The 27,055-nt window shown below is 37.5% G+C and overlaps 1 long non-coding RNA gene across 1 annotated transcript; it reads right to left on the bottom strand.

Annotated features, from left to right (window-relative positions):
- Positions 1-11,989: 11,989 nt before the first annotated feature.
- On the bottom strand, positions 11,990-18,839 carry LOC129481259 (uncharacterized). The gene is made up of 3 exons (XR_008657313.2): positions 12,753-18,839; positions 12,341-12,409; positions 11,990-12,037 (listed from the first exon to the last, which is right to left on the bottom strand). It is a non-coding gene; the product is annotated as an uncharacterized lncRNA (long non-coding RNA).
- Positions 18,840-27,055: the final 8,216 nt, after the last annotated feature.

Genomic DNA, 27,055 nt, shown 5'->3' with positions numbered 1-27,055 from the left:
AGACCTCATTTACTTAAAAGACCTCATTCTGAGAAGTATCAAAGGAAAAAGAATCTGGTAAGTCAAAAGATGGAAAAATTTTGGTGTATGCCCATTTAAACAGTCTCTAAGTAACTTAGGCTATTTAAATGAGCCAGGAAAATCCCAAATCAGAGTTCTGTCCCCTCTCTTAACCTTCCTCCTAGGTGACAATGAAGTTTATGAGGAAAGTAAAGATAACACAAGATCTCATGCTGCTGGAGAAAAGAGAAATAAGACTGTTTGAAACCCCTCAGAGTTCTGTGGGTCCTGGCTGGCCTGTGCATGAAGTGGTTGTTCTGGGACTCTCCCAGTAGTGATCATAAAGTGCTACTCTTCTGAAGGGATGGGTTGCCCCTCCACACCTGTGGGTGTTTCTTGTTAGGTGGAATGAGAGACTTGGAAAAGAAAGAGACACAGAGACAAAGTATAGAGAAAGAAAAATGGGCCCAGGGGACGGGTGTTCAGCATACAGAGGACCCACGCTGGCACCAGCCTCTGAGTTCCCTTAGTATTTATTGATCATTATCGGGCATTTCCTGGAGAGGGGGATGTGGCAGGACAATGGGATAATAGTGGAGAGAAGATCAGCAGGTAAACACCTGAACAAATGTCTCCGCATCATAAACAAGGTAAACAAAAAGTGCTGTGCTTTTGATGTGCATATACATAAACATCTCAATGCCTTAAAGAGCAGTATTGCTGCCAGCATGTCCCACCTCCAGCCCTAAGGCGGTTTTCCCGTCTCAGTAGATGGAATATACAATCGGGCTTTACACCCAGACATTCCATTGCCCAGGGACGAGCAGGAGACAGATGCCTTCCTCTTATCTCAACTGCAAAGAGGCATTCCTTTCTCTTTTACTAATCCTCCTCAGCACAGACCCTTTATGGGTGTCGGGCTGGGGGACGGTCAGGTCTTTCCCTTCCCAGGAGGCCATATTTCAGACTATCACATGGGGAGAAACCTTGGACAATACCTGTCTTTCCTAGGCAGAGGTCCCTGCGGCCTTCCGCAGTGTTTTGTGTCTCTGGGTACTTGAGATTAGGAAGTGGTGATGACTCTTAACAAGCATGCTGCCTTCAAGCATTTGTTTAACAAAGCACATCCTGCACAGCCCTTAATCCATTTAACTCTGAATGGACACAGCACATGTCTCAGGGAGCACAGGGTTGGGTGTAGGGTTACAGATTAACAGCATCTCAAGGCAGAAGAATTTTTCTTAGTACAGAACAAAATGGAGTCTCTTATGTGTACTTCTTTCTACACAGACACAGTAACTGATCTCTCTTTCTTTTCCCCACACTCTTCCCATCACCCTTCTTTTCTGCTAGCCTTGACCACACCAAATCCCCTGGTACCATGCCCTCTTTGCACCATGCTAGGCTCTCCAGGTCTCCCAGTTCACCTTGTACCCTCAATATCAAGATAGCAGGCCAAGCATGGTGGCTCATGCCTGTAATCCCAGTACCTTGGGAGGCCAAGGTGGGTGGATCACCTTAGGTCAGGAGTTCAAGACCAACCTGGGCAACATGGTGAAACCCCATCTCTACTAAAAATGCAAAAATTACCAGGCTTGGTAGCAGGCACCCATAGTCCCAGCTACTCGGGAGGCTGAGGCAAAAGAATTGCTTGAACCTAGGAGGCGGAGGTTGCAATGAGCTGAGATTGCACCACTGCACTCCAGCATGGGTGACAGAATCAGACTGTGTCTCAAATAATAATAAAGTAAGGATGCTTCTGTGTCTCTTCTATGTCACATCCCCCCGCTCCAAGTAAACAAGTGCCTTATGCTAGCATCTACACATTGTGTACATGAAAAGGCAAAGAGAAAAAGATGCATTAATATTTTTCAAATTGGAAAATCTGCTTGCTGCTAGTCTACTCCTCTGGTCTCATCTGGCAGCATGTAATTCTAGCCACACAGGTGTTTTATCAGTCTTTCAAACTTCCACTTCCTGCCATGATGGAATAACAGGGACTTAATTTACCCTTCCATGTGAAACAACCACAAAAATGGACAAGACATATAACAATGGCTTGTAGACACTGGTGGCACAGGACTGCAATTCCTGAGACAAGGAAAGCAAATGAGGTGAGCCCTGCAGTTGGATCAGCTCACTGCCTAAAGAGTTTCCAGGCTGCAGTGCAGGGAGGGTGCAATGGTTTGAATGTGTACTCTCCAAAATTTAGGTGTTAAAACTTACTGGCCAATATGAGAGTATTAAAAGGTGGAGCTTTTAACATGCAATTAGGCCATGAGAGCTCCTCCTTTGTGAGTGGGATTATGGCCCTTATAAAAGATGCTTCACACTTGCCCCTCCACCTCCTGCCATACATGTGAGAAGACAGTTTTCCTCCCCTCCAGAGAATGCAGCAACAAAAGCACTATCTTGGAAGCAGAGAGCAACCCTCACCAGACAATCAAACCTGCTAGTGCCTTGATCTTGGATTTTTCAGCTTCTGGAACTGTGCGAAAATTAATTTTTTTCTTTATAAATTACCCAGTCTCTTGTATTTTGTTACAGCAGCACAAAATAGAAAAAGATGAAGAACCTAGGAGCAGTCCATTGACTTTCCTGAGTTGAGGAGATGGAGCTGAGAGTTCAAAGAGGCCAAGGAAGCAAGAGTTGACAAGGCTGTCAAAGCTGTCAGAATCAAAATGGAGTTACTTGTGTCATGCCCTGACAAAATGGACCTGAGGAAGGCCATGAAGGAAGGGCTCTCATGCATGTTTATCTGATAACAAAAACTATCAAAACAGACTGCAAAAACCACAATCTTGCACAAAGGTCACCACAACCTTGTCCAGTAAATGCTTCTGCAAGGGCGTCTGCCCAGCAACTTTCTGTTTAACCTTGGACTGATTTGCCCTTATTATTGATCTTTGTAGGCAAGGATGATTGATTTAAAAAAAATAAAAATAAAAAAAAACCTAGGTAATCCTCCTCATTTGCCTTTAAAAACTCCCCATTGCCTCAACCTCTTTGAATATGCACATAATTTACATGGTATGAATATTCCCATTGCAATGCTACTCCTGAATAAATACTATTTTCTTTTCTAGAGTCTCACTGTCTGTTTGTTATTTAGTTGGACGGGGCAGACTACTGCAGAGGAGAGAACCACAGGGAAAGAAAACTCAGAGATCTGCAGAGGGTCCCCCTTGAGTATTCAGCCAAATATTGATCAGGATATGCATGTGAGCAAATTATCCAAGGCTGGAAAAAGAAACACCCAAGGAGCAGGGGAAACAACTCCTAGGGCTCACCCAGAGCTGAGAATAGCTTGTGGGTGTTTCTCGTCAGGTGGAACGAGAGACTTGAGAAAAGAAAGATACATAGAGACAAAGTATAGGGAAAGAAAAGTGGGCCCAGGGGACCGGCGCTCAGCATACAGAGGACCCCTGCCAGCACCAGTCTCTGAGTTCCCTCAGTATTTATTGATCATTATCGGGCATTTCTGGGAGAGGCGGATGTGGCAGGACAATAGGGTAACAGTGGAGAGAGGGTCAGCAGGAAAACACATGAACAAATGTCTCTGCATCATAAACAAGGTAAAGAAAAAGTGCTGTGCTTTTGATGTGCATATACATAAACAACTCAATGCTTTAAAAAGCAGTATTCACTCCAGCATGTCTCACGTCCAGCCCTAAGGCGGTTTTCTCCTATCTCAGTAGATGGAACATACAATCGGGTTTTACACGAGACATTCCATTGCCCAGGGACGAGCAGGAGACAGATGCCTTCCTCTCATCTCAACTGCAAAGAGGCATTCCTTCCTCTTTTACTAATCCTCCTCAGCACAGACCCTTTATGGGTGTCGGGCTGGGGGACGGTCAGGTCTTTCCCTTCCCACGAGGCCATATTTCAGACTATCACATGGGGAGAAACCTTGGACAATACCTGTCTTTCCTAGGCAGAGGTCCCTGCGGCCTTCCGCAGTGTTTTGTGTCTCTGGGTACTTGAGATTAGGGAGTGGTGATGACTCTTAACAAGCATGCTGCCTTCAAGCATTTGTTTAACAAAGCACATCCTGCACAGCCCTTAATCCATTTAACTCTGAATGGACACAGCACATGTCTCAGGGAGCACAGGGTTGAGTGTAGGGTTACAGATTAACAGCATCTCAAGGCAGAAGAATTTTTCTTAGTACAGAAGAAAATGGAGTCTCTTATGTGTACTTCTTTCTACACAGACACAGTAACAGTCTGATGTCTCTTTCTTTTCCCCACAGGAAACCCTCTTAATTCAAGGGGCACTGGATAGAATACTAAAAATATTACTACCTTACTAAAAGGGCAAAATTGGCTACTAAAGGCTGCTCTGTTCCCACTTAACAAATCTTAAGAACAAAAAACAGAAGCAAACTGTTCCCAAATAATTTAACAGCATCCTATGACAAAATTCAAAAATATGCATAGAAATACAAAAATATTCAACTCCCAAAAAGGTAAAATTCACATTTTCTAGCATATAATTAAAATTTACCTTAGTTACAAAGAAGCAGGAATATATAGCCCATAATAAAGATAAAAATCGATCAATAAAAGCAGACTTAGAAATAATACAGATTTAGTAGACAAGAACATCAAACCAGTTAGTATAACTACATTCCATATATTCAAGAAGCTTTGAGCATGCAAAGACATAGGGGATAATGGAAAAGGACTCAAATCAAACTTCTAGAGCTTAAAAATGCAATGTCTGCATATCATCTGAACATAAGTCCTTAACACATACTGTTGTCTTTGCCTGGAACACTTTTCCTCTCCCACTTCATTTGCTGAAAGTAAACCTTCAGATTTCATCTCTATCATCACTCTCTCAAGGAAAGTTTGCCTGGTCTGCAAGTTATATATCACATCCCTTGGCTAAATGATGTTATGGCTCCAGATACCATTCATTTACTGTCCTTATCACAAATATAATTTTACATTATTTGTGTAATCTCTGTCTCCATCACTATTCCAAGCACCATGCTGACATAACTCATGTACAGTTTTCTTCACTATTGTCTAGTGCCTTGCATAGTGCTTGGAAATCCAAAATTGCAGACAGTTTTAAATTTGTCAGCTCAACTCTATGAGTCTTGATATTTCAAACTAGGAACATCTGTACATATAAAAACATAAATGTAGTCAGCCTTTTGGATGCAGGGAATTAACAGGTTTCCCCTCTCAATAGCTCCTTTAGTTAAGAAAACACAAAGTTTTTGCATTTCTTTAGCTGCAGTACCCAAGGGAAACATAGAATTACACCTTTGGTTCTGAAGCAGATAGTGCTAATTTTTAATCCTATTTAATCCTATATTTGAATTTAAATTTAATCTTTTAAATTGTGGGGAAGGATTAATGGTATTAAATGTCTTTTATGTTTCTATATTAATGATTTGTACTTGGAGTTTTCTGAAATATTAGAAACATTTGCTACAATTAACTAAGCTGGAGATAAATGCAAGTGTTACAGAATGCCAAAAGAGGAAGTTCTATTTAATAGTTAAAAGGAAATTACTTCCAGCTGGTATGGCTGGAACAAAACTATTCAAAAAAAAAATTTTTTTTAACAATGTATCAGTGGGATACTTTAAAGTAGTAGATCCTCTCTTCCTCCTTTGATTTTAATTGGGACCTCAGATGGTGAAGCAGAACGCTGGTGGGGACTCTACACTGCACTTTTTTTTTTTTTTTTTGAGACGGAGTCTCGCTCTGTCGCCCAGGCTGGAGTGCAGTGGCGCAATCTCGGCTCACTGCAAGCTCCGCCTCCTGGGTTCACGCCATTCTCCTGCCTCAGCCTCTCCGAGTAGCTGGGACTACAGGCGCCCGCCACCACGCCCGGCTAATTTTTTGTATTTTTTAGTAGAGACGGGGTTTCACCGTGGTCTCGATCTCCTGACCTCGTGATCCGCCTGCCTCGGCCTCCCAAAGTGCTGGGATTACAAGCATGAGCCACCGCGCCCGGCTACACTGCACTATTTACCACAATGAAAATGACTGATTATATTCCTAATTATTGAGTGTCATAGAAGCTGCAATCTTGGAAACATCACAGTACAGAGAGGAAGGTGGGCTGTCCTGCCACAATATGAGGTAGGGCCAGTTTCTTCCTATTATACTGTTTCTTTGAGAAATTGCTTTCTTGGAAGATAATTTTAGTAGGCCCAATAATTGTCAAACATTAATTTTTGAAGGGAATATTTAAATGTTTTATTATAATGAGTTGCATGTTCAAATGGAACAAGCCTAATTGATTTTAAGGTGCATTTTCTTTTGAGATAATGCAACAGCTGCCAGTGTTGAATCTTTAAAATGTAGCAGAAGGATTCAAATGCTTAAACATTTCAGTGTTAAACACGTGAATTGGAAGTTTAAAAATGTGTTTAAATTAAGCTAAGATAATTAATGTTCTGTGTAGCCCTAGTGTGCTCTAAGTGAAAAAGGCATCGGTTAGCACCTAAAATTCTATTCAAGTGGCCACCTTGTCCTATTACAATGGGCCAGTTGCTCTAATTTGTCTGTCTTTTAAAAAATTATAGACCTCCCAGCTAGAAAGATGTGTCAGCCTCCTCCTCTTCCCCAGCTAGAAAGATGACCCAAGACTGAGAGTCCATGACTGTCAGAATACACCTTTTAGATCTTTTTCACACCAGGAAGATAAAATTGTGGATATTTGAACAATTAAAGCATGTTGTGGTATATGATGTGTAAAACCTTTGTATTAGCTGAGTAGGCTGCTGTGTTAAAATGGCAAACATTACACATCTGCTATGTTAAAATGGCAAACATTACACATCATTTCCACCCACAACCATTGACCAAAACGAATCACAAGGTCCTGCATAATTGCAAGGAGGTTGAGAAATATGGACAGCAATGCAATGTTCAGTGAACACCACTATCTTTAGCACAAACATTAACTCTGTCTTTAAGGATGTGAGACTTGGAAAGAGGAATGCCAACATTTAAGTGTGCCTGAGTGTGTATTTGTGTGTAACTGTTCATTTGCTCCTATTGAATCACTCTCATGGTGCCACAGAAACCAGGGGCAAGGTCTCATAAGAAAAGAATAGTGCCTTGATGGTAGTTAATGAAAGGAATCTTGAAATATTTGCATAAATACTATTTTCTTTTAAATTCATGATTTTGAAAGAAAAAATCTAAAATAAGCTCAAAATAAAGAATCACACTTTATCTTACTTTTTAAACTTTCCCTTCTACAAATACATGTATTTTGTATTTTTACAAAAAATAGACGCAAAAATTCTCTCTCAATCATGCAAGCACACGTGCATAATATTCAAAATTCCTCCTTGGATAATTGGAAGTACTTATTCCATAAGAATTTTAGTAAATGGAAAAAAGACATGTCTACAATTTTGACTCATTTCTGATACCAGCTTTTTCTAGGGGAGGAGAAACAGCTTGTATATTTTCCTACCAGAATCTAAAAAACAAATTTGAAAGTTTAGCTATTCAAAAACTCCAAATAAAATTACTTCATGATTCTCCTGCTGTTTGTACTCCAGTTAACCCTATGGCGTTTTCTCTAATCATCTATTCGTCAGACTCACATTTCTTCCGAATTCCCTGCGTGCATTAACAGTTCAATGTTAAAAATAAGATACTCTTCATTTTCAAGTATAATACAATAGCTTCAAACTGCTCAGGGAGTTTTAAGAAGATTCCATGTGCAACTGCCCCTAAAAGTTTTCCACAACACAGGAAGAGAGAGTTTGTGTGTGTGTGCATGTGTGTATACACGTGTCGGGGGTAGGGAGAGGGTGATAGGTGTGGAGTACATTTGGTTAGGACTAAATGTTTTCATAGGGTGTATGTATGTATTCTAGAGATGAAACAGAAATGGAATTACCTCTCCCCAGCCTCCACTGCTCCTTAAAGACAAAGTGCACAGAAAAGAATGAGTAGATTCTCTGTTACCAGACCCCATATCTAGAGATTGGAGACAAGCTTCACAAAGGATTTCCTTTAACCAATAGGAGAAGGGGTGAAGACAGACTTGGAAAGAATTTATCCAGTCAAGACAGAAATAGTCTATCAAAAACAGACCATTAGCCCAGACAGTAATTATCTTGGAAAAACAAAAACAAAAACAAACCATTAGGATTTCTTCAGGCAACTGGGACCTGACATTGACATTGAAAGATGACTTCTTGATTTTAGGACTGACCTATGGGAGGAAGAACTTGGACTCCTGTGTTCACCTGTGCCCTCTTCACTCATTACACATTTAGTTGGATGATGACTTCCACTTCATATAGGTAGTTTTTTCCATGTGAGATACATGTGAAAGTTTCTATGTAGGTAGCTTGGAAATGGTACTTTGTTAATTAAAAGTTTTTAAGCTAATGGGTTTTATTCATTAAGAAGTCCTATCCAAGAAAGAACCCTCAACCTAAATGATAAGTTTCCAAGAACAGGAAATTAAGTTAAATTTTCCTGAACTGGCACTGTTATGGATTGAATTGTGTCCCCTTAAAATTCATATGTTGAAGTCCTAACTCCCAGTACCTCAGAATGTGACCTTATTTGGAAACAGTGTGATTGCAGATTTAATTACTTAGGATGAAATCACAGTGGAGGAGAGTAGGCCCCTCTTTCAATATCCCCAGTGTTATTACAAAAAGTGGAAATGTGGACACAGACACACATGCAGGGAGAATGCCATATGAAGATGAAGGCAGACATGGGGTGATGCTTCTACAAGACAAAGATTGTGGGCAAACCACCAGAAGCTAGGAGAAAGGCATGGAAGATTCTCCATAATCTTCAGAAGGAACCAACCTTGCTGACACCTTCGTCTCAGACATCCAGGCTCTGGACTTCCCACACAATAAATTACCATTGTTTAACCCATCCAGTCTGTAGTATCTTGTTAAGGCAGCCCTAGCAAGCGAATACAGGCACTAAGAGCAAATATAATTTACCCCATGAACACTCATATGCTAAGTGCATATCTCCATAAGAATCCAGGACATCAACAACATTTTTAAAAACAGGCTGGGTGCGGTGACTCATGCCTGTAATCCCAGCATTTTGGGAGGCCAAGGGGGGAGGAACACCTGAGGTCAGGAGTTCAGGACCAGCATGGCCAAAGTGGTGAAACCCCGTCTCCACTAAAAATGCAAAAATTAGCCAGGCATGGTGGCGGGCACTTGTAATCCCAGCTACTCAGGAGGCTGAGGCAGGAGAATTACTTGAATCTGGGAGGCAGAGGTGGCAGTGAGCCTAGATCGCACCACTGCACTCCAACCTGGGCGACAAGAGCAAGACTTTATCTCAAAAAAAAAAAAAGACAATATTTAATATTGACATTATCCTGTGTTATCCACAATGTGATCTATTTTCATCACAGAGTGCAGCCACACAGCTAATAGTCAAAAGGAAATACACAGCCCACTAGGTTTCTTTGGTCTCATAATACATCTTACTATATAGGTTTTCTTATATTAGTATCAAATCCTAGAGACCTAACGAGGATGTCGTGGGAAAAAAAAAGACAATTTTCTGAGATGTCATTTTCAAAAAGAAAAACATTTAATGAAAGGAAAACTGAAAGACTCAGGAGAAAAGAGATTGTGCCCATGTTTACTTCACTAGGCCCTTGCACTTTTCCATATATTTTTCTCAACCAGTGACCTAAGTCTCAGTAGGGAACAGATCCCTTCTCATACTCATTTGCCCACCTTTACTCTGCTTTCATTCATAATTTTATCAACTTTCTACCTACTTCGTTCTTCCCATATTCTCTTCATCTTACCCCCATGACTCTCTTAGACACAATGCTGGAGACCCAGCCGCCATAACTTCATTGGAGGTTAAAGTGTGTGCAGAGTGGCTGTTGGGTTAGTTTTGCTGATCCCATTTAGCTACTGGTTAGAGGAAGTGATGAACAAGATTTAAGCTTGGTTTCTGGCAGTAAATTCCAACAGAAAACTCTTGCTGGACTTGGGGGTGTAGGGAGAAGCACGAGTCCAAAAGCCAGGCTTGGAGCAAGCCATGGAAGATTGCAATTGGACCTAAAAGGATAATGGTAAGAAGTAGAAGGGTGAGGAATGGAGAGTATTAAAGATCAGAATACCAGTAATAATAGCAGTAACAATAATGACACTAAAATTCATGAACACTCATATGCTAAGTGCATATCTCCCTAAGAACCCAGGACATCAACAAATATTTTTTAAAACAATGGCAATATTTAAAAAATACTTATCTACAACTTTCAGAAAATGCTTTGAATGTGGACAAATTTTATTTTGCTGATTGTTCAATAAGCATGTGCTGAACAATGTTTTTTAAATACTGGATTTCTCTAGAGAAATCTTAAAAAAAAAACCCTACTCTTTGGACAAAATGATTTAAAATTTCAAGGATTATCCTATCATTATTATTTTGCATGAGATACTTTGATGTGCTTCTTCATGATAATACAAACAGGATACTGAAGTCATCTCATTTTCAAAAATTTATTTCAAATTACTTAACTGGAAGATGCAGAAGTTGGTAGTATGGTTTCTGGAAGTTACCATCTATCAACCTCTGCCTCTTCCAGGCACTCCTAGTTATGTCAGAATTCTCCCACCACAGTGACTTTGTGGTTGATTGCTGTGGTCACAAGGATCTGGACTAACTAGGGACATCTGGAAGAGGGGGCATTTGACCAAGCTGAGAATTGCAGGAGAATTACTGAGAAAGAATGAGTTAAATCCTCATTAATTCAGACAACATTTATCAGTCACCAACTTTCTGGAAGATTCTCTGTTACGCTGCCAGCCACTCAATAACTGACATCCCTGTTGGAGAATTACAGCCTAGAAGGCAAGGGCTATGAGCCCTATGGCACCCTCCCAGTAACCCCTTGAAAATAGTTCTAAAAACAAAATGTTGATTTTTCTACTGAGGGGCCAGCATTTTGTACTTCAATTTTTCAATTTCTCTCTCTCTCTTTTTTTTTTTTTTTGACAGGATCTCACTCTGTTGCCCAGGCTGGAGAGCAGTGGTGCAATCTTAGCTCACTGCAGCCTCAACCTCGAGTAATCCTCTCATCTTAGCCTCCTAAGTAGCTGGCACTACAGGTTTGATCACACCTGGCTAATTTTTGTATTATTTGGTAGAGATATGGTGATGGGGGCTAGGTTCACCATGTTGTCCAAGCTAGTCTCAAACTTCTGGTCTGAAACTATCTTCCCACCTCGGCCTCCCAAAGTGCTGGGATTACAGGTGTGAGCCACTGTGCCTTGCTATTTCAATTTCTCATAATTAAAGAAAGTTAATTAGAAATTATCTAGAAAATAAGCTAATTTTCTGGACATATTATCTCTCTTTAATTTTTTTCTTGGCAAACACATAGCTCTTATTATGTGCCAAGCACTGTTATAGTAACTTTTAAAAAATTAATTATTTATTACAACAACCCTATGAAGTATGTATTATTGTTATTTACCCCATTTTTAGATGAGAAAATTGAGACCCAGAGCTAGTAAGTAACCCACCCAGGTTTACATAGCTAGCAAGTGGGTAATCTTTTAGTAAGGTGATAAAAAGACAAAATAAATTATATCAAAATAAAAATGAAAATAAACCATATTCCATATCCAGGGACTAAATTAAATTAGAACACGATTCCTTAAAAATTGATAATGCCAGCTATAGTGAGACCAGAAGAATAAGTCCTGGTGTTCTATCACACAATAGAGTGACTATAGCAAATAACAATGTAGTACCTACTTCAAGACAGCTAGAAGAGAAGATTCTAAATATTATCACCACAAGGAACTGATCAATGTCTAAAGTGATAGATAAGGTCATTATCCTGATTTGGTCATTATATAATATATTAAAACATCACATTGTACCCCATGAATATGTGCAATTACTGTGTGTCAATTATACAATTTAAAAATTAATAAAAAAATTAATGGAATGATACATTTAAAAATCTTGAAGTTCATACTTTAAATGAGTGAATTGTGTGGTATGGAAGTAATATCACAATAAAGCTGCTGTAAAAAAATGAAAAAAATTTTAATTCCATACTAATTCAGACAAAACATAGCTAAGAATATGTGTAGCTGAAAAAAAAATTAGGTAAGATAAAATATTCCCAAAGAAAACTGGGCTATCCTATCACCACCTTCAGACTGGGTAAAGAGCAATTAATTAATCTAGGTGAATATTTACTGGATGTATTTAAGTGTTTGACCTATGCAGCCTCTTTTGGGTAAAACATTTCTTCACAAGCTCAAGTGATAAATACTATTGAGCTTTAGTTTCTGCCCTTAAAAGAATAGTAATAATGACAGTACCTATCTGATAAGCTTATGAAAGGACTTCTCCCATGTGGTGGTATGGTGTCCAGATAGAATTCCTGTATACTGGAAAGCAAATGTTCACCAATCAATACACCCCTCAAAATGGTCCTTATGATTTGCTGTGTATAAAGCATAGCTATAAAGAGAGAGAAGACTTCAATATCCACACAATTTAAAAGTAAATGCAAGCATGTAAATCAGTCAGTACACCCAGGAAGAGCCAAGGACAGCTTCCTTTACTTCCTCAGCCCACCAAAAAAGGTTACTTTTCTTAGGTTAGCAAATTGGCTTCCTTATTTCTCTGATATCAGAGGTTTTAAAAATGCCAAAATCTATGTATCAATGCAATATGAGACAAAGTGCTGTTCAGTTTGGAGGACTTAATGGAACTTATTTAAGTACTGACCTCTTGGTAAATAACTTCTCGGATGAGACATCAGGCTACAAAATACAGAAACAATCAATCCAGGAATCACATCTGTGAGGAAAGCTCAAGCTTTAAACTTTATTATATCTTGAAATAGAAAATCAAAACCATTAACAAATCTTCTGATTAGGATGCATGAATAATATAATATTATAAATTATAATTACATATGATTATAATGCGATATTATTGACTATTGAATAATAATCTACTAGTACCTAATAATAATTATTGATATTACCATATAGTTGTAATATATGATATAATGATAATAGTAATCTGTATGATTACAAAGCATGGTAATAAATAAGCTTTAATTAACAAGCTTCACTTTAAGAATTCTTAATTCCATTCACCTAGCATAATTTAGGAGGAGAGGCTATAAACTGAATCCTCTAGTGGAACAATTAGAGGCTCCCTTGAGCTCACACCAAAGTGAATTTAATCTAGACCAAGATGCCTCAAGAATTATTTTATGAGCTGATTCAACTGACAACCTGTGGATTCACAGGATTTCCCAAGCCCATGGAAATAAATTTTTAATGTGATGAGGCTGAGACTGCTCATCAGACCTTACCACTGGCTCTGTAGAAAGACCAATTCATGAATTTTGGGTGGGATGTCTACTTTCTTTCTTGTGAATCCCCCTGCTACCTATTCCTGGTTCAACCTTAGGCCCTCAGAGAGATTCCCCTTTGATCATGGTGCTTGTCCTCCAGTGATATCAAATTCTAGGAGAGCAAAGACTTTCTTGTTCACTAACAAATCTAAGTTTTTATCATACTGCCTGATACAAAGCATACATATAATGAGTATACATATAAATTCACATACAAACACATATATAGATATATGTATGTGCCTGTATGTATGTGTATGCCTGTTGAGACATAGAGGGATAATACGATAGATAGAAAGTGAGGAAGTAAGCTGACTTACCTATTATAGAGGCCAATAATGAGAAAATACCCTATGTTTAAGTGCTTCTCAAAATCTCATGTACATAAAAAAATCTTTGGAGGATATCTTGTTACTTTGCAGGTCTCTGTTCAATAGGCCTAGGCCAGAAACTGTGATTGATATTCTGTAGATCTAACCAGCTCCTAGATGAGGCCAGTGCTGCTGTTCCTCTGATCACACTCCAAATGGCAAAGCCCCAGATAACTTGGACCCAGGTGCTGGCCAAAAATGAGTAATTTAGCAACATATGCCTCAAAAACCATGCACTACATAAGAGACAATAAGTTACTTCATGACAAGTACTATGATAAGTACTTTAGATAAATTTTCCCATTTGATCCCTTCTGCAACCTAGTAAATATTAGTATACAAATTTAATAATGTAGTGATAAGGAAATTGACACATAATGAAGCTACATGGTTTTACATTTTATATCTAGCAGATACGCCTAACTCTAAGGCTATATTGCCTCCCAAACAGAGACTGGATCCTGAAATGCCAAGGTTTCCACACCCTAGAAAACAGCAAATAAGGAATGGCTTTGGGGATGATTATTAGTGGGTTCATATCTCTGGGTTAGAAGGAGATTTTCAGTTGAGTTCATGTCTTAATTTAAAGAGCAGTATTCACAGTGGAAACAGCTAAGCCTTGAGGCAAACATATCAGGGCTTAAAATCTTGTTCCACTTGCTCCAAGCTGTGTGACCCAAGTCATCTCACCTTGCTGAATCCAGTTTCCTCATGTGTAAAAACAAATTTGCATCATAGGGTTGCAAAGATTTGCTGACAAAATCATTTTATAGTGCCTAGCACATTGGTAACCATGAACTCATAATTAAAATGATTGAGTATTTTTTTTCTGCTACCTTACTTTATTTCCACTCAGTTGTGAAGTTGGTAGCACAGATAAATTATCTGCTCACAAAAGTAAATGCCACTGATTTTGGTGTGGCAAAACACTTCTGGAAAGTATTGGAGACAGTCTCCTACAGTATATTCTCTGCTTTAATGTTGTCATTAATAAAAATGGATTGTCTACCTCTTGCTATGTTGCTGAGGGGGCCAAGATGAGATGAATATGTGAAGCTGAATATCTGAGACAGGTCTCAGTTAATTTAGAAAGCTTATTTTGCCAAGGTTGAGGATGTGTGGTCATGACACAGTCTCAGGAGGTTCTGATGACATGTGTCCAAGGTGGTTGGGGCACATCTTGATTTTACACATTTTAGGGAGATGTGAGACATCAATCAATATATGTAAGATGTACATTGGTTCCGTCTGGAAAGGCAGGACAACTCTAGCAGAAAGGGGCTTCCAAGTCACAGGTAGGTAAGAGACAAAACGTTGCATTCTTTTGAGTTTCTGATTAGCCTTTACAAAGGAGGCAATCCGATATGTATTTTATCTCAGTGAGGAGAGAGACAGAATTATCCTAAGCATTTCTCAGCTTGACTCTTCCCTTTAGCTTAGTGACTTTTGGCACCCCAAGATTTCTTTTCCTCTCACATTTCCCCCCTCCTTTCCTTTTAAAAATATTTTAGAGAAAGAATTTTAAAAGAAAATGAGTCTCTGGTGTCAGGTTTTGTCTGATCTCTCATGGCTAGAATGGTTTATTCCTAGATAGGTAGGTCGCAAGCTATTAGGAAATCCCATTTTTAGAAGGTTGAGAAGTTGCATGTCCTTTGAAGAGAAAATAGGGAGAGGAAGAGAGAAAAATAACAACAAACAAATAAACAATCCTGGAAAATCCATATAGGCCACATTCTTTGGAAGTCCATACATTTGTAGGCAGGTAGGAAAGTGGCTTATGTAGGTAAATAGATTGCTGTTACTTTCTTCTGAAGATTAAGTTGTCTAGATTCAGTTCGTGGGGCTTTAAGAAAGCATAGCTACATTCTTTGTGATTACTAATCAGCAAAAATGCAGGGGAAAAGAAAAAGAAGAAAAATTGAAAACATTATTTTGGAGACTTGAAGTCAGGAAAAATTAGAATTCAGTCCAAATTGTAGAAAATAGTAAAAATTGAAAAACATTCGGCAAGACTAGAATCTAACAACAGGTGTACTATAGTTTTTGAAACATAATTTTTCTCTCTGCAGTTTCCCAGGTTTACTAAAGACAAATCATGGTAGGACCCATTTGCTTCATTATGCCTGGCCAAATTATCTGTATAAACTGCAGCAAGAATAATTATTTTTCATATAGGCATTTTAAGTTAACTTTGATGGGAGGGGCACAGTGACTCACGCTTGTAATCCCAGCACTTTGGGAGGCTGAGGTGGGCAGATCACCTGAGATCAGGAGTTCAAGACCAGCCTGGCAAATATGGTGAAACCCTGTCTCTACTAAAAATACAAAAATTCGCTGGGTGTGGTGGTGGGCACCTGTAGTCCCAGCTACTTGGGAGGCTGAGGCAGGAGAATTGTTTGAACCCAGGAGGTGGAAGTTGCAGTGAGCCAAGATTGCTTCATTGCATTTCACCATGGGTGACAAGGGTGAAACTCCATCTCAAAAAATAAATAAATATATAGATACATAAATAAATACATAAATTTTGTACAACAAACTTTGATGGAAGTTTGTTCTATAGAAGGAAACTCAGATAAGATTTTTTTTTAAAGCCAAGCCCAGCCATGGATGTGTACCATCAAATATCTATGAGTTGGGTGAATTCTTCTCCTCTTGAGGTCCCAAGATAACTCGAGGCTGCTGGGTCTGTCAGAAAGTGACATTCTTTACTTACCACAGGTCAGGAATTCTGTACAGGGATGGCGTAGACAAGATATGAGGCCAGTTTTCCCAAGGGGCTTTCATTGGCTGTATAAGTAAAGTTTGATTCCTTAAAGGAAAGCACACCATTCCAGTCAAAGTCTTGGTAAAATAACCAGTTTCTCTAATTGTATCCTGTTACAAATGAAAACAGATTCTTCTTGCACTCATGCAAATAACTATATTGACATATATTAAGAATACCCATGAATAGTTTCCAAATTCTGGAGAAATCCGGTAGAGACAAACAAATATGCTCCAAATTTTGTTCATAGGAGTATACTTAATTGTTAAAAGCTGCCAATAGCTTAAAAGAAATGTTTCTTTGACTTTGAGAAATAAAACAAAGAACCAGTAACATTTTAAGAAAAAAGTAAAAACAATTACTTCAGTCTTCTATTAGTTCAGTCCATGCAGTTAAATCCTGTTCTGCTTGATATTTATGAACATTTTGGCTCTCCATGAGTCCTGAAAGTTTTTTCTCTATTCTGATATCAGTCTCCAAAGTTATCAGAACCCTGCATTCAAGAGTACCTGTCAGGTTTTATAGCTGATTATATAGCCACCTTCTAAAGAGGACAAAAACAAGACAACAATTGTCCATGGATGACAAAAATTTTAGGGCAGCCATAGTCAAAACACACAATTGACAAGGAAATTTGTTACCTCTGTGGGACACAATAATTTAACATAGCAATTATTATTACTGATAATGCATACTAAGTAATATCAGAATTATAGGAGTTTCCCATAATTTTGGAACATACACTAATAACATTTATACAAATACAGCCCAAAGAAAACCAAACACCATTTCATATGTAACAATGCTTCCTATATAATATTTATAGCAAATAAGCCAAATTATGTCATTTTTAGACTTTAGGGAACTTAATATCTTAAAGTATTAATTAGGTCAGAAAAAGACATAATTTATAATTTGCTTTTGGATAGTTTGTCAAATATCAAAGGTTTAAAACACTTGATATCACAAAATAGGATCACAGATCATTGTAAAATAAGTCATTCATTTAACCAAAGTGGTAACTCAAGGATTTCAAAAAAAGGTATAAACCTGCATTCTTTAAGAGAGGAGAGTGAATTTTCCACATAATTAGCCCTAATAAAAACAGCATGAAGCCAATTAAATTAGCTTTCTGAAATTTTCTAAACAATCTATAAAATTTTAATCTTGACCATAAGACGTAACTTCCATTAGCCTTTTATAACCTTTAGAGCCTTTATTAAGGAGTTGGATAATGCTTCAAGAAAACCTTGTTAATCTGACACAGGGCGTATACTGGTCTTGCATCAGTGTGCCTTTGACATTAATGGTTAATTTATAGAGAAACTGAACATAATTTTCTCTCAAAATTGGCCCTTACAATCCCACATGCCCACCTGTTCCACGATAGTCCTTGGGTCTTGAGGAGTTGAATAGCTTTAATTTCTGGCCCTGTGTCTCAGGAATGCAATTTATTTTGATTGGCATCTTCTAGGTGCCTGAAGATGAGGCAATTGAAGCCTCATCTTCAGTGTTTGAGCTTTAGCAGGATTTGGTGCCCTTTATAGACCCAGGAGTCAAAGCCCTGTAAGTCAATGTCACAAGGACTTTAAAAGCACATACAGAAAGACCCACAGATGTAATAACTTTAATTTAAAAAAATATTTTTACTCAGTTTTTTTCTTTTTTCTTTTTTTTTTTTGAGACAGAGTCTCGCTCTGTCACCCAGGCTGGAATGCAATGGCACGGTCTCAGCTCACTGCAACCTCCACCTCCCAGGTTCAACCAATTCTCCTGCCTCAGCCTCCCGAGTAGCTGGGATTACAGGCATGTGCCACCATGCCTAGCTAATTTTTGTATTTTTAGTAGAGATGGGGTTTCGCCATGTTGGCCAGGCTGGTCTCAAACTCCTGACCTCAGGTGATTCACCCACCTTGGCCTCCCAAAGTGCTGGGATTACAGGAATGAGCCACTGCACCTGGCCTTAACTTAGGTTTTTTCCTAAGGAAACTAAATAATAATGGTATAGGAATTATTTCAATGAAATGAAAAATCTGTCAGACCAGTTACTGAGAAAAAAAGGAAAGACCTTCTGCAGTCCACAGGATATTATGTTGGAAGAAAACATTTCCTTTAGACCTTTAAGAAAACATTGTAAGCATCAGGACACAACAAACAGAACTTGAGGGAAAAAATGTATATTAGCTGAAAATGAATTGAAGGAGAGCATTAATATTTTGGGCCTCTTAAAAGGGAAGAGAAAACTGAAAACCACGAGATGCAATAAAAGTTGAACTTTGGTTGTAAAAAAATTACAATATCTTATAATTTATTAAGAGTAAATCAATCCCTTCAAAAAATTTCATTTTTCTAATTAATTCTTTAATGTAAAAGTGTTTTTTACATCAAAACTAATCTCTAGAAAGACCATTGTAATTTTCTTTTAATTATAGACAACACGATCATATAGAAATTTTCTATTTTTTTATAAACTCTCTATGACTTACATAAACCATTCATAACATACTTGGACTTAAGTTTGTTCTGAACATCCCTCTTTCTTAAACAACCAGTCATTTTATTCTAGGACTAAATTTTCCATATAAGATTCTTTCTCATATATAATTATTTCTCTTTAAGCTTTCTTACCAAAAAATACCTCTTTATTTCTACAACTTTATATCTCTTTTATTTCCTGGTTCCCTTTAATCTTGTTTTATAACCTTCACATAAGCTTTGAAATACATAAAAATTGTTCACCTTTTTAAAAAGGACATATTTTATTTTTAGAAAGAAAGTTTTCCTACAATATATTTTTGTTGGAAAATACCAAAATAATAAAATAAGTTAATATAACTTTAGATTCTAAATTATGATGAGTTCGTCTACATGTATTTATCCCATTACCTTTACCTATTTTATTTTACTCATTTATCTAGGTTGTTTATGAAAACTACGATAGTCATAGTTTACAGTTATGAAACTCACCACTGCAAAATTCTAACTGAGACAGTGAAAAAGATATGAACTAACTGACTCCGTCTTACTTTTAACCTCCAAGTTGTCCTTGTTCATTCCTGGACTTTTGGAGGAACTTACTTCATAGCTTGGCTTTGAAACAAAGATGATAACAACAACAAAATGAAGGCCTTTTAAATACACACACATGCACATGTACACACACGCATCTTGGATGTTAGCTTTTAATTAAGCTGACTTTTAACCACTGAGCTCTTTAAAAAAATCTTTTGAATTCTCATTACCATATTTCAGATAGAACAAATAGGTGCTATTTCGAAGTACCAAGTATCAAACAAGAAAGGGCTTGATTTAAGAACCAAATCCAGGCTGTCATGGTGGAAAAAAAGAAAGTAGAACCTTTAGCTATGGAAATGTAAAATGGGGCAACAGCAATTGCTCTTTCAGTTCAGCCTGGCTAGCAAAAAGGTGGCCTTGTTATGTAATAAAAAGCCCCTTAAGCACTTAAAAATAAAAAAACTTTTTTTTTTTCCCTTTTGCTGGCCATTAGTCTCCCCACACAACACTTTTTTTTCTTGTGGGAATTTAGCCACTTCAGAGAACTTGTTCCCCATAATTTGGAACTTTCCTTCAGATTTGATCAAGTCAGATAGAGTTAATCAAACCCAATGGGGAAAAGACCCAAACAATAACCAAAAAAACAGTTAAGCAAAACAAATGACGGCACAACTTATACGATTACTGAGCGCTCTAATGGTAAAGAGGAATTAAGACCAGCTGGTTGTTAATCTTCACTTTGGCCAAGAAAAATCCCAATTCAGTTACTTACCTAGGAATATGTCTCATGCTAAAGACTGCACTCTACTATCCTAGAAACAGGAAAAATTTCAAATTCATCTTACCTGTTGGAAGTGAGTTCAAACTCCATAAAGGAGTTACCTGCCTTCCATCATCATGGAGGCAGAAAAAACTTGCCTTTCTTGTGTTGGAAGCAAGTAAAACTCCAAAACAGTTGTATAGCAAAATAAACTTGAGATCTCGACCAAATTTTAGGAGATCAGGGATTCTCTGGAGGGGTGCTTCCAGGCCTCAGCAAATTGTTCTGTTGGTTTGAGCCATAAAGATAGCTCAAGCTGGTACCAAACACCAGTAGGAGATTTGTCAAAGGTCAGGGGCACCTCCATGCAGAATCCCTTTGTGGTCACCCAAATATGAACCCCAAATATCTGAGACAGGTCTCAGTTAATTTAGAAAGTTTATTTTACCAAGGTCGAGGATTCATGCCCATAACGTAGCCTCAGGACATCCTGATGACATGTACTCAAGGTGATCAGGGCACAGCTTTTTTTTTTTTTTTCTTTTTTTTTTGAGACAGAGTTTTGCTCTTGTCACCCAGGAACAGTGCTAAGCTTTTTCATGGCATCATCACACTCAAATCACACAATGATATGATGAATTATTATCCCAACCTCACTGTAGTTGTCTCATTACAGACATTCTGCTCCATCCTCATTGTCCTGCAGCCATAAGGTTGAGAAGACAGACTAAAAACTGGACCTTTTGGTTGTAAATTGTTTTGATGCCTGATTCACATGGAAATATGGTTTGACAATGCTATTATGAATATTCAGCAGAAATTTTGAATGTGACTCTTCTACCTGGGTAGTGCCAGACCTAATATCCATTGTTTTATTTTATATGACATTAGGATGACACAAAAGAACAGTAACATATGCAAATAAATGCCTCATCCTTGATGATGATATATATTTAGACTGAGATGCATTAATGAGGTTAAGCTGTGAAGAAATGCATAGGATCTCTTCAAACTTGCTATTAAAGTCAATGTCTCAATTTGCTCCTGGCAAGTAAACTTTATGAAAAATGCAACAGGTTGTATAGAGGTTTTCTCTCAGTTTTGTCAAGATAAAAAGACATTAAGTATTTCGAAATGTGATATCACATTTCAAAATGTATCTATCCATCACGTTTCAAAATGTGATATATTTTGTCTCCTATAGAGGAGAATCTATCATTCTCCTCATATTCGGACATTTTAATATACATTTAAAAGAGGAAGATTATTTTCCAAATAAGAAATGAAGACTAGTTGAATTTTGTGTAATTAATTATTAGTGAGAGGAAACAGAAAAATAAAGAGGTTGTTTAGAATTTCTGAAAGCCAGTAAAATTTTGAACCAGAAAATCCCACATGCCATTACAACACTCAATGCCAAACTCCTTTTTTCTCTAGAATTGTCCATCTCATCTCAGACTGTTAGCCCAAGGTTTATTTTTATAAGGTTTTACTCTGCATATGATCCCTTAGAGTGTGTGTTATCTATTGCTTTAATTTATACCAATATTATTTCATAATGATTGGATTTGCAGCTTAAACCTTGCCAATCAGCAATAATATCTATCATTACAGATTTTTTTATTTGCTAAGAGCAGAACCAAATTAGTTCCTTACTTTCTCTGCTTTCCAAAAAAAACAGGCAAATAAACAAAAACCCAAGCCTTTACTGCCACCCAGTGGTTGCTCAGAATTTTTTCCAAAAAATTTTTTGCCAGGTTATGACTAACATTTTAAAGGAAATTTTTATTCTTGAAATGCTAGAATGTTTCAGACATTTTAATATGAACCAACTAGAGACAAAAACTTTTAAAAAATAGCTACACATATCTACTATGAGTACATTATCAATGATGTTATTTTAAACATTGAAACAAAATGATGAATACAATAACAACTCATTCCCATCTTACTTTGACGAGTAATTAACTTTTTGTTTGAAATAATTATAGATTAATATGAAGTTACAAAAATGGTACATATATTTCTATTTAAAAACTGCCAAACTACTTCCTGAGTGGTTCTATCATTTTGGATTCCTACAAAGTAAAAGATATTCAGTTTCTCGGCATTCTCATCAGCAATTGGTGTTATCACTAATTTGTCGGGTTTTTTTGTTGTTGTTGTTGTTTTTTGAGACGGAGTTTTGCTCTGTTGCCCAGGCTGGATTGCAGTTGCATGTGATCTTGGCTCAATGCAACCTCCGTCTCCTGGATTCAAGCAATTCTCGTGTCTCAGCCTCCCGAGTAGCTGGGACTACTGGCATGTGCCACTGCACTGAGCTCATTTTTGCATTTTTAGTAGAGACAGGGTTTCACCATGCTGGCCAGGCTGGTCTCGAACTCCTGACCTCATTTTCCACCTGCCTTGGCCTCCCAAAGTGCCGGGATTACAGGCGTGAACCACCATGCCTGGCCCACTATTTTTAATTTTAGCCATCCTGATAGGTTTACAGTGGTATCTCACTGTAGTATGAATGTGCATTTTCCTAATGACAAATGATTCTGAACACTTTTCCTGTGCTTATTTGCCATCCACTCCTTCTCTTTGGAAACGTGTCTTTTGATCATTTTGTATTTTTAAAACTGTTGACTTTCAATAATTCTTTATATATTCTATATACAATCCCTTTGTCCTATATGGGCTTTAAAAATATTGTCTCTCACTGTGTAGCTTGCCTTTTCATTCTCTTAACAGGGTTTCTCACAGAGCAAACACTTTTTATTTTGATGAGGTCTGATACGGTTTGGCTGTGTCTCCATCCAAATCTCATCTTGAATTCCCATGTGTTGTGAGGGGCCTGGTGGGAGGTAATTGAATCATGAAGGTGAGTCTTTCCCATGCTGTTCTCATGATAGTAAGTCTCATGAGATCTGATGGTTCTTTAAGGAGGAGTTCGCCTACGCAAGCTTTTTCTTTGCCTGTTGCCATCCATGTAAGACATGACTTGCTCCTCCTTGCCTTCCACCATGATTGTGAGTCCTCCCTAGCCACGTGGAACTGTAAGTCCATTAAACCTCTCTTTCTTTTGTAAATTGCCCAAATTGGGTATGCCTTTATTTGCAGTGTGAAAATGGACTAATACAAGGTCCAATTTATAAAAAAAAAAAACAAAAAACTTTTTCTACATATCATGCTTTGGGTGTAATCAATAAGAACTCTTTGCCTAGCTCTAAGTCCTGAAGATATTCTCTAGTTGATTTTTTTCTACATGTTTTATATTCTTATATTTTATCATTAAGCCTATGATCAATTTTGAGTTAATTTTTCAATAAAGTATGAGGCTTTAGTCAAGGTGCATTTTTTTTAGAATGTCCAATTGCTCCAGCACCATTTGTTGAAAAGAAAATCCTTCCTCCATGGAATTGTTTCTGTACCTTTGTTAAAAATCAGCTAGTGTGTTTGTTTGTAACATGCGACTTTTATTTCATCTTCTAGTTAAATGCATTGCATGATTAATCTCAACAACAGCCTTTTGATGACAGTAAGGTAAAAATATTGATGAGTTAATTTTATCAAAATGAAAACTAACATTAAATGTCTTTGGCTAGGAAAACACAGAAAATTATTCAAAATGGGAAATGCAATCTTAAATAATCTTCACATCATGTGCTGGGTTAAAACCTAATTTTAAATAAACGGTTGTACAACAAATCAGCAGACAGCCATACCATTGAAGAGACTTCCATGGTTTAAATCTTGGCAAAGTATTTTAGCAGCTAGCTTCAGGACCTCGGAGGCCTGGCTACTAAACCCCTCAATGTCGGCATTTTTCATCTCCAAAATACAAGTAATAATTTACCTCCCTCTTTATGTTGCTGTGAAGATAAGTTAATTAACACTTAGAACAATGCTTAACACATTAAGAACCCAATTTATGTCATCTATCATCAATAAAATCTGATATAAAAAGTCTGATAATGCCAGTGACAGCTCGAATCACACCTGTCTAAGATGAAATATATTTATCCTAAGCCTTGGGCAAGTTCCCTAGTCTAAGTCCATTTCCTCATCTGTAAAATAGGATTGTAATGAGGAACAAGTGAGCTAAAGTATTAGGAGGATTTATCACAGTGCTCAGTTACATAGGAAATACTCCTCTAGTAAGTACTACTCTTCTAAAATTTAAAATATTACTTACAATATTGTACCATTGTTAATATCATCTATTTGTGGAGCTCAAACATATATACAGACAGTCCCAGATAGGATGGTTCAACTTATGATTTTTTGACTTTACAATGGTGCAAAAGCAATACACATTCAGTAGAAACCATAGTTGAAATTTTGACTTTTGATCTTTTCCCAGGCTAGTGATATGCAGTATGACACTCTCTAGATGCTGGGCAATGGCAGTGAGCCATAGCCCTGAGTCAGCCAGGTGATAATGAGGGTAAACCAGTACTATACTACACAGTGTAATATAGTCAATAAATTACGTGAGATATTCAACACTTTATTATAAAACAGGCTTTGTGTTAGAAGATTTTGCCCAACTGTAGGCTAATGTAATTGTTCTGAGCATGTTTAAGGTAGGCTAGGCTAAGCTATGATGTCTAGTAGGTTAGCTACATTAAATGTATTCTGACTTATAATATTTCCAACTTATGATGGGTTTATTGTGACAGTCTCATTGTAAATTGAGGAGTATCTGCAAAACATGCTATGTTAGATGCTAGGATTAAAAAGCAATAAAGGCAGTCCTTATGCTAGACTGCATTTTATAGTCTACAAGCAAAATCAGGACATGCAAAATAGAGATGGGAGAGAAACTATTGCTACCAGAGGCATATGAGACTAAACAGTTTCAATCTCCATAATGACCAACCATAGTTTGAATGCTGGAGAATTTCAACACCAACAACTCGGTTGACCTAACTCTTAAAGACAGTGCAAAAATATTTAGTAAACCCATGAAAATTAAGTTTATTTGATATTTTAAGAGAAAGAAACACAGATTAGGCAAATATTCTATGGAAGAATAGCAGAGTTTTACCAACTTAATTAGCATATATAAGAAACTATTACCAGCAAAGAAAATTCTGTATGGATGCTTAAAGCACAGTGGTTACTTATCAATTATGAATATAATAGCCTAATTCATATTTTTTTCAACTTTTATTTTAGATTCAGGGGTATATATACAAGTTTGTTACCTAGTTATATTCTAAGATGCTTAGGTTTGGGGTATGAATGATCCTGTCACCCAAATACTGAATATAGTACCCAATAATTTTTCAATGCTTATTTATCTCCCTCTCTGCTCCCTCGAGTAGTCTCCAGTTTCTATTGTTCCCATCTTTACATCCATGAGTACCCAATATTTAGCTCCCACTTAAGAGTGAGGCTGTGGTATCTGGTTTTCTGTTTCTGCTTAATTTGCTTAAGATAATGGCCTCCAGTTGCATCTGTGTTGCTGCAAAGGACATGATTTCATTATTTTTCATAGCTGTTGTAGTATTGCATGGTGTATATGTACCACATTTTCTTTATTCAGTCCAATGTTGATGGACACCTAGGTTGATAACATGTCTTTCTTATTGTGAATAGTGCTGCAATGAACAGGTGAGTGCATGATGTGCCTTTTTGGTAGAATAATTTGTTTTCTTTTGGATGTATATCCAGTAGGGGGATTTCTGGGTCAAATGGTAACTCTGTTTTAAGTTATTTGAAACATCTCCAAACTGCTTTCCACAGTAGCTAAACTAGTTTATTTTCCCACCAACAGAGTATGTGTTCCTTTTTTCCACATGCTCACCAGCATCTGTTGTTTTTTTGAATTTTTAATAATAGTTATTCTGACTGGTGTGAGATGGTATCTCATTGTGGTTTTGATTTGCATTTCCTGATGATTAATGATGTGGAGCATTTTTTCATGTCAGTTGGCCTCTTGTATCTTCTTTTGAGAAGTGTCTGTTCATGACTTTCACCCATTTTTTGATGGGGTTATTTGTTTTTTGCTTGTTCAGTTGTTTAAGTTTCCTCTGGATGCTGGATATTGGACTTTTGTTGGATGCATCATTTGTGAATATTTTCTCCCATTCTGTAAGTAGTCTGCTTACTCTGTTGATGTTTCTTTTGATGTGCAGAAGCTTTTTAGTTTAATTAGGTCCCACATGCCAATTTGTTTTTGTTGCCATTGATTTTGAAGACTTAGTCATAAATTCTTTCCCAAGGTAAATGTATAGAATGCCCTGTTTTCTTCTTGGATTATCATAGTTTGAGGTCTTACATTTAAATGTTTTAGCTGTCATGAGCTAATTTTTTTTTTTTTTTTTTTTTTTTGAGACACAGTCTCACTCTGTTGCCCAAGCTGGAGTGCAGTAGCACCATCTCGGCTCACTGCAACCTCCGCCTACTAGGTTCAAGTGATTCTCCTGCCTCAGCCTCCCAAGTAGATGGGATTACAGGCACCTGTCACCATGCCCAGCTAATTTCTGTATTTTCAGTAGAGTCAGGGTTTTACCTTGTTGGCCAGTTTGGTCTTGAACTCTTGACCTCAGGTGATCCACCCTCCTCAGCTTCCCAAAGTGTTGGGATTACAGGCACGAGCCACTGCACCCAGCCAAGTTAATTTTTATATATAGTGAAAGCTAGGGGTCCAGTTTCATTCTTCTTCCTATGGCTAGCCAGCTTTCCTAGCACCACTTATTGGGTGGGGAGTCATTTCCCCATTGCTGATTTTTGTCCAATTTGTTGAAGATCAGATGGCTG

This window comes from Symphalangus syndactylus, chromosome 4, assembly GCF_028878055.3.
Source record: "Symphalangus syndactylus isolate Jambi chromosome 4, NHGRI_mSymSyn1-v2.1_pri, whole genome shotgun sequence".
In the NCBI taxonomy this organism is placed as follows: domain Eukaryota; kingdom Metazoa; phylum Chordata; class Mammalia; order Primates; family Hylobatidae; genus Symphalangus; species Symphalangus syndactylus.
Note: the sequence above shows the minus strand (reverse complement) of the source record. Positions and strands in the feature narration are given on the sequence as shown.